We start from the raw sequence: 8,238 nt of genomic DNA, 5'->3' as shown, positions 1-8,238 counted from the left end.
ACAAACAACCCCTAACCCAATGATTGTGCCCCAGTTTCTCTAGGCTGGTTCTTTTCCTGAACCTTTTGAGAAAGGCCCCGTCTTAGTCAGGGGTCCATTGCTGCGAGGAAACACCATGACCAAAGCAATTGGGAGGAAAGGGTATATTCGGCTCACACTTCCACATGGCTGTTCATCTTGGATGGAAGCCAGGACAGGAACTCAAACTGGGCAGGAACCTGGAGGCAGGAGCTGGTGCAGAGGCCATGGAGGGGTGCTTCTTCCTGGCTTGCTTCCCATGGCTTGCTCAGCTTGCTTTCTTATAGAACACAGGACCACCAGCCCAGGGATGGCACCACCCACTATGGACTGGACCTTCCCACCCTTGATCACTAATTAAGAAAATGCCTTACAGGCTTGTCTACAGTTCAATCTTATGGAAGCATCTCTGTCTCTCTGTCTGTCTGTCTCTGTCTCTCTCTCTGCCTCCCTCCCTGCCTCCCTCCCTCTCTCTCTCTCTCTCTCTCTCTCTCTCTCTCTCTCTGTCTCTCTCTCTCTCTCTCTGTCTCTCTCTCTCTTTCCCCCTTCAGTTTTTTGAGACAGAGTTTCTCCGTGTAGCCCTGGCTATTCTGGAACTTACTCTGTAGACCAGGCTGGCCTCAAACTCACAGAGATGTACCTGCCTCTGCCTCCTGAGACTAAAGGTGTGCTCCACTGCCACCTGGTTTGAGGATTTTTCTTAGCTGAAGTTCTCTCCTCTCAGCCAACTTTAACTTGTGTCAAACTGACTGAACCCCATTCAGCACTGGCCCTGACAGACAGTTAGAAACCCAAGGCACCAAACACAGTAATTGTCTGCCTTGTCGGAAAAGAGAGGGAAACTCTCACATTGGTCAGGAACAGGGCTGGCCCTGCCCCAGGTAGCTAACCACTGAGCTACATAGCTGGGCTGAGGGAGGAAGCTGGCTAAATTCATCATACTTGGAATCCTATTTTGACCTCAACGGCACTTGGTGCCATTGGGCCTGCATACACCCTGGTCAGCAGGAGGAAACAGTCTCAGAGAGTGGTTGGAAGTCACAGGGTTAGAGGGCATCAGTGTGGTGATGTTTGAATGCAGCTCTATGACAGCCTACTGAAAACCAAGGTCTCTCCACAGCACCGGTGAAGCCTACCCCAGCCCCGCAGCAGCTGAGGTAGAACTGTGGTAGCATGCTCTGCCCACTGGCCCACCTATTACCCTCAGCTACCCCTATCCCAGCGGCTCCCTGGACAGAATGCATAGGAACTAGTCAGAAGGGAGATATCATGTGGAGATCCTGGGGAGACTTGGGTGGAGTGAGTGATGGAATTGATCATACACTGTGTACATGTATGACAGGTTCACTGTGTACATGTATGACAGGTTCAAAGAATAAAAAGTTTAAATTGCTGTTTTGAGTTGCTGAGTTTCATAAAGGAAAATACATTACATGAATTCTAGAATAGAATTTGGACAGAATTCCCGTAATTTACGAAATGCCCTAAATGTATTTCTGTCATTTCTTGCCATCTACTTAGGCAAAGTGCTGCTCCCAAAATTAATGATTATAAAACCCAAATATCAATCAACTCTGGAAAACCATCTTCAGTGCTTTGAGTCTTGCAGAGTCAACTACTCAGACTGCATTTAATTCTTTATATAAAAAACAAACACACCTGTGGTATGTAAATTTGTGTTTACTAAAGGATAAAATTCATGTGAGAGATTGTTTTATAGTGAACTTTTTGTCAGGTGTGGTGGTGTGTATCTCTAATTCCAGGCGGAGCTCTATGAGCCAGGGGCCAGCCTGGCCTACATAACGAGTTCCAGGGTAACTAGGGCTACATAGTGAGAACTTGACTCAAAAAACAAAAAAATAAAACAACACAACCCAAAAAATCCAAACCATAGGAGCCACCCATGAACTGATCAACCAGAGGGATGAACATGGACCTGGAACTCAAGGTCATATATGGGAATTCAAGGGTAGCCTGGGCTATATAAGATCCTTTCTCAAAACAGAAGAATGTTTGTTTAGTGAAGCCGGGCACAGAGCACCCTGGAATGGCACCCAGGGAGGAGGGTCTTCTGGGAGGGCTCCATTGACAGGGCGAAGAGCTATCTAAGAGTCAGCTGACACTGTGGGGACAAAGCAGGGGTTCCTGGAGATGGCGTCCTTCTCCCTGTAACCTCCACAGCTTCTGGGAGCATTTCCTTACCTTTGAAATGAGAATAGTGACCCAGCCCCAGTTAAGGACCTTAGGAAGAGTGTCATTAACATATGTAAAGCCTTAGTTGTGGGCAGTGGTTCAGTATCTCTGTAGAGGGTGCTATTTGAAATTCCAAGGCCTTCCTGGAGAACGGTGGGCTTGCGGTGGGGGTGGGGAGCAGAGCTGACACACCGGTATTAACAACTGCTGCCTGGTCCTCAGGCCCGTCACTGCATCTCTAAGCACATATTCACTATCCCTGAAAGCAACTAAGGACTAGCACAACTGGAGAAACTGAGGCTCAAACAGACTGTGCTCCAGGTTATCCAAACTGCCATTGGCAGCACCTGAGGTCCTTCTCCCTGGTGTCAGGGGCTCTCAGCTGTTCCCACTTGTAGTAACAATCTGTGCTCTGGGATGAGAAATCCAAAGCAAACCCTCGAGGGCAGTGCCTATGGGGGTGGAAAATCTAGGGCAATTTATGTTTTTGCTTTTTAAATTTGTATCTTATTATTTTACATGTGAGTGCTTATCTTCATGTGTGTCTGTGCACCACACATATACTGGCACTGGGTTCCCCAAACCTGGAGAATTACATACAGGCAGTTGTGAGCGGCCATGTGGGTTCTGGGAGTTGAGCCCTAGTCCTCTGAAGCCCAGCCAGTGCTCTTGACCGCTGAGTATCTCTCCAGTCTTGTATGCTTTTAAATTAACTATCTAATTATTTTGTTTTGGGATGTTTGCCGTTGTCCAGGCTGTTCTCAAATTCACAGCAATCTAACCCCGAGTGCTGGGCTTACAGGTATGAGGCACAATGCCTGAGTAGTTTGGGTTCTGTGAGCAGTGGTTTCACCAGGCTGGCCTTGAACTTGCCATACTACTAGCTTGGGCCAAACCTGGCTTAAAAGTGTATTTCTTCTGGGGCTGCGATGGGAAGCAACGTCTGCCTTTCTACTGTTACTGCCTTTCTTTTTACCTCCTGCATTTCAGCTTGCAGGTACAGTTTAAAAAAAAAGTCTCACTCTGTAGTCCTGCCTGGTTGGTCTGGAACCCCTTCTGTAGACCAGGCTGGCCTTAAACTCTTTCTGCCTCCGCCTCCCAAGTGCTGGGATTAAAGTTGTGCATCACCATGGCCGGTTTAGCATGCCATCGTTTAATAAACATTTATTTTACTACTTTATTACTTTATATCATTTATTTTATGTGTGTTTTGCCTGCATGTATATATATGCTCCATGTGTTTCCAGTGTCCATGGAGGTCCCAAGAGAGGTCAGAGTCTCTGGAATTGGAACTCATTAATAGATATTTGAGGTGTTTCTTTTTTTCCCCCAAGACAGGGTCTCATGTAGCCAAGGCTAGCCTCAAACTCACTATATAGCTAAGGATGGCCTTAAATATCTGATTGTTCTGCCTTGCAGAGGTGAGGGCAAGGTACCATACTAGCAGTGCAGAGATCACATCCAGGGTAGGCAAGTACCATTCCAAGTGAACCACATCCGTAGGACCCTAGTTCTACTTTTCGTTATTAGGAATAAAGTTTAAAAGTTCTCTTTCTTGTCTCCTTCCCTCCTTCTTCCTTAGACTAAGTCTTGTTAGTCCTGGGACTCAGTTTGTAGCCAAGATTAACTTTGAACTCATGGCCTTCCTCCTGCCTTAGCTTCCTGAGTGGAGGAATTACAGTAAGTATACCTGGCAGGGTCTCTCAGGACCCAATCTGGCCTTGAATTTGCTATATGGCTGAGGATGCCCCTGAATTCCTGGTCTTCCTGCCGCTACCCCTCAAGACTCAGCTGGAGTGAGTTCCAGGCTAGTCAAGAGAACCAGACTCAATAAAACAATTCATAAAATACCTAATTTGGCTAGGGATGTAACTTGACAGTGGATTGCTCCCATGCCTGGGACCTCAGTACCACCAAACAGCTCAAACAAAAAATAAACAAACCAATCTAACATATTACCTTGAAAATGACGTGGGAGTTCCCTTGAGTAGCTGTGAGCCTGGAGGTGTGGCTCAGTTGTCTGCAGAGCTAAGCCCTTACACATGTGAGTCTCTGGGGTCAATCAAACTCGGTATGGTCCAGTGATTGTATTCACCGGTGTTTGCCACACAGGGCTGAAACCATACATGAGCAACAAACCTGGACCTGTTTGTCCCTAGCAGTACCATGAAACAGTCGCCACGTATTCACGGACTCGTGGCTGTTAAACAGGTTGTGTAGCCACACAATTGGATACTTCTCCACTACAGAAGGGATGAGGTGCTGAAGCTTGGTATCTCATGGGCAAATCCCGAAACCCTCATTTGTACACTCCCTAAAGGCAGCAGCTATTGGTTCACTCTTTACCAGACACTGGGAACTATCTGTGGGACAAAGGACAGGCCCTGCCCCTCTGCCCAGTGGGTTAGGGTTCCAATGCCAGCAGGTGAATCACAGCAGGCTCTGTCTTAGCGTGTGCACCCCCAGCTGTTTCTCATAGCAAGTGGCTGTTGACTTCTGCTGGTTCTGCCCACCTCTGAGACATGCTGGGTCCAGGTGTAGTGTAGCTACACGTGGGATGTTGATCTCACGGATTCAAGGATCTCTGGGTCAGGGAGACCAGGTAGGAATGATTATCAATGCATCCCCCCACTTTGTTGTTTGTTTTGAGACAGGGTCTCACTGTGTCCTGAAGCTCGGTATACAGACCTGGCTGGCCTTGAACTTACAGAGACCTGACTGTTTTTGCCTCCTGAGTGTTGGGATTAAAACTGAAAGCCAAATAGATCCAGCCTATGTGTCTCTCTTGAAGTGGACCCTCTGTCCATGGTGTTAGTGGTACTGATGGTGGCTGTGGGTGGGGGCAGTAGCTTTCCAGTTACCCTGAGCCTTAAGTGCTGGGGATACGGCTTAGTGGTAAGCACTGGCCTAACACTGACCAGGCCCAAGGGTTCAGCACCAGCACAGAAAAGCAGCAGCAGCAACAAAGTAAAGTATTCCGAGCTTCTTATGGAGCCTGCCATGGCTGCTGGAATTTACAGTCCAGGCCCAGTTCTCTTCTGGATGAAACAGGCCCTGAGCCCAGTAGAGGGGACACAGGCTGCCCACAGCTGGCCTGGCCTCCTGCAGAGGGTCACTGGGAATTCTGTGTTTCATCAAATATTGCTGGGCTACAGAGTTTTATTTGAAAATAATTTTAATTAGCCGGAAACTAGGAGTTTAATAAATGGAAAACAGAGAACTTTCCAAGGCCGCAGCTGGGAAACACTCGCTTTTTAAAATAAAATTCTGCCTGTCTTCCCAGGTCAGCTAAGCACCCTGACTGGAGGACCCTAGTGCCAGGCAGATCCACAAAGAAAACACAGCTTATTTTTAGAGAAATAGTTTAAACTTGGTTACAGTGATCCCAGGAGTTTCCTTCCCCATCCGTCCTGGGGCCTTACGTCTTCTCTCTATTTTGGGGCGACCTCTCCGGGGTTTACATCTTCCCTCTATTTTGGGGCGACCTCTCCGGGGAAGAAAGAATGGCTGGCAGGAGCTATTTCTGCTCAGATGAAAATAAAAGGGCCCTCCCTCAGCCCCAGGGAGTGAATCTGTGCTAAAAATGTCCCTGCAGACCGCAGGGCCCATGAAGCTTAGCCTTGGCAGGTGTGCCAGCAATGAAGGTGGCTCTGGGGTCCCTGCAGGCCTGGAGACTGTAGTCACCCTCCCACCCATCCCTGTTTTTGCCCCCACCCAGCAGGAAGCGGATGGCAGCCTGGCAGTTATTTCCGGGTTTTGAAAGCAGTTTTAACTTGAAAGTGGCTTGATAAGGAGAGTTGCTTTTCCTTTGTAGGTGTTGGTCCCCTCCTCCCCCTCCTCCTCCTGAAGACACACCCCCCATACCTCTGCTAATACATCTAGGCCTAAACACAAGTTGAACCTTCCTCCTCATACACAGAAGGCCCGGACACCTACCCCCACAGCCGCAGCCGTATACAGACACGCCCAAACCCACATTCACTCACACAGCAGGGCATAAGGGCACACCCACTAGAGCAACACACACTCACACTCACTCACATGCACACACCTCAACACACCCAGCCCCCACATCATGACACCCATACCCTACCAGAAACACCCTCAGCCTCCCCCCCCCCAAAAAAAAAACCCTACAACCCTATGTACACGGCACAAACCGAATCCACACTTGGTCACACACTGATGTGTGTGACCCCTCCATAGGCAATCTGAACCTTACGACACACCCAGGCTCATCAACACCCAGAGACCCTTCTACTCTGCATATTCATAAGCCCCCTACAGGAAGTCAAGAAACACATCCCCTTCCTGCATCCTTTACACACATCGGAGACACAGATCCCTGAACACTGTGCACAGCTCAACACCCATAAACACCTGGACAACCATACAGACACCCAGAACTTATAGACCCAAATCCACCTCCCACATGGCACCCCCACGCACCTTCCTTCAGAGATACCCTGTCAAGCACCCCCACAAACATTCTTGCACTTTCTGGCTCCTCTGGCTGTCTTCCTGCCGTGCCTCAACTTCCTCTTTTCTTCTTTCCTCCCCCTTTGGCTTGCTAGCATCTCAGATCTAGAACTGCCTGCCCTGGGTATCTGATGCTCACTGCAGCCTTCGAGATTGAAGAGATAAGAGCTGGGCGTGGTGCGGCACACTTGTAGTCCCAACTCAGCTGGAGGCTGAGGCAGGGGGATCTGCTGTTACAAAGTGAACAGTGGGTAAGAGCTTGCCTGGCCTCAGTCCAACAGCTGGTCAGCCCGAAGGGCTGCAGCGACCCAACTTCCGGTTTAAAAAAACCATTGGGCGCGAGTCATATCCGCCTTCGTTTGTCACCACGAACTAAGCTGGAGGACAGCGGTGTTCTCGGCAGGTGGCTTTCTTTCTTCCCAGGTTTAGTGTTCTCCAGCAGGCTCTCTGTAGACACCCACCCCACGGCTTTCCTGAGACCTTTCCTCAGGAGCGGACCTGGCAGTTCCAAGAGCCTGCATCTGTCTTTCCTACATCATTCAGACTATTCAGGCTTGCCCATAGTCAACGCAGAGCTTCTCAATTGTGTGTGCTGCTTTTTACACGGATAGCAGGAGATTCAGAAAGCAGGGGCAGAAGACCTGTACTGGTACACAACCCCCTTCCGGAATGATTTATAAGGTGGTGTACACTATGTTGGGCTGTTTCAAACCCACCCCAGTCTCCCAGCAGTAAGTGGGAGGGCTTCTTGGAATCACTCGGGTCTGGGCCCACAACCGCCCACGATAGGTCCCATCTAGATTCAGCTTTGGGCCTCCCTGCTTTTAGCTCCTGCTGTCACCTGTGGTGGCTAGTTCTACTTTGCTCTTACTTGCAAATTTTACTTCTAGATCCTGGATTTACAAAAATACTATCCTAAGGGTAAGCAAGTAAACACTGTTCATTCTGGGCGCCGCAGAAGCACAGTAAGCCAGCGCCCCTACTGATGTGTGGGCGAGAAAACTTCTGAATGACCGCCCAGCCCTCCAAGCTTTCCAACGCGTTTAAAACAGGAAACTTCAGAGCCCTAGCTCTAGGCCTTCAGAGCAGTTTTTAAAAATGAGTGTGGCTTACCCCAAAGAGAAGTCCAACATTCCAGCTGATCAAAAGTACTTGTTTAGAAAAATAAGTTTGAGAATGAAGTGGAAACAAGATCTGTGAAATGAAGCCGGGCCTAAATAGCTCCACCGTGGAGCCAGTTTCCGCCCCCCCGGCCCCCCCCCCCCCGCATTCTTTATGGCCAGGAGGCCACGGAGCTGCAGGGGCTTCACCCAGCCCCAGGCCTTCTTGGCCTCCGGCTCCCTCCACCCCCCCAAGGCCCAGCATCTGGGACAACTTTGAAACTGTTTGGCTGCAGCAAGTAACCATCCCCTCCTCCACGTTAAAAAAAAAAAAAAGAAAACACCGCTGCTCCAGTGAGCACCGACTCCATCTTCCTTAACTGGAAACAGCTGCCCAGTTTGGCGCGTCCATCAGACAGGCCCCCTCCCCCAGCTGTGAGTCACAGTA

At 49.3% G+C, this 8,238-nt stretch overlaps 1 long non-coding RNA gene across 1 annotated transcript in view; it reads right to left on the bottom strand.

Moving 5' to 3' along the window:
- LOC114619297 overlaps positions 1-6,800 on the bottom strand; it is an 18,593-nt gene extending 11,793 nt beyond the window's left edge. Inside the window, exon 1 of the long non-coding RNA XR_003711108.1 lies at positions 6,661-6,800. This is a non-coding gene — a long non-coding RNA (uncharacterized LOC114619297). The remainder of the gene's footprint in view (positions 1-6,660) is intronic.
- Positions 6,801-8,238: the final 1,438 nt, after the last annotated feature.

Source organism: Grammomys surdaster, unplaced genomic scaffold (assembly GCF_004785775.1).
Source record: "Grammomys surdaster isolate TR1022 unplaced genomic scaffold, NIH_TR_1.0 149, whole genome shotgun sequence".
Taxonomy (NCBI): Eukaryota; Metazoa; Chordata; class Mammalia; order Rodentia; family Muridae; genus Grammomys; species Grammomys surdaster.
This window is presented reverse-complemented; position numbering and strand designations above follow the sequence as displayed.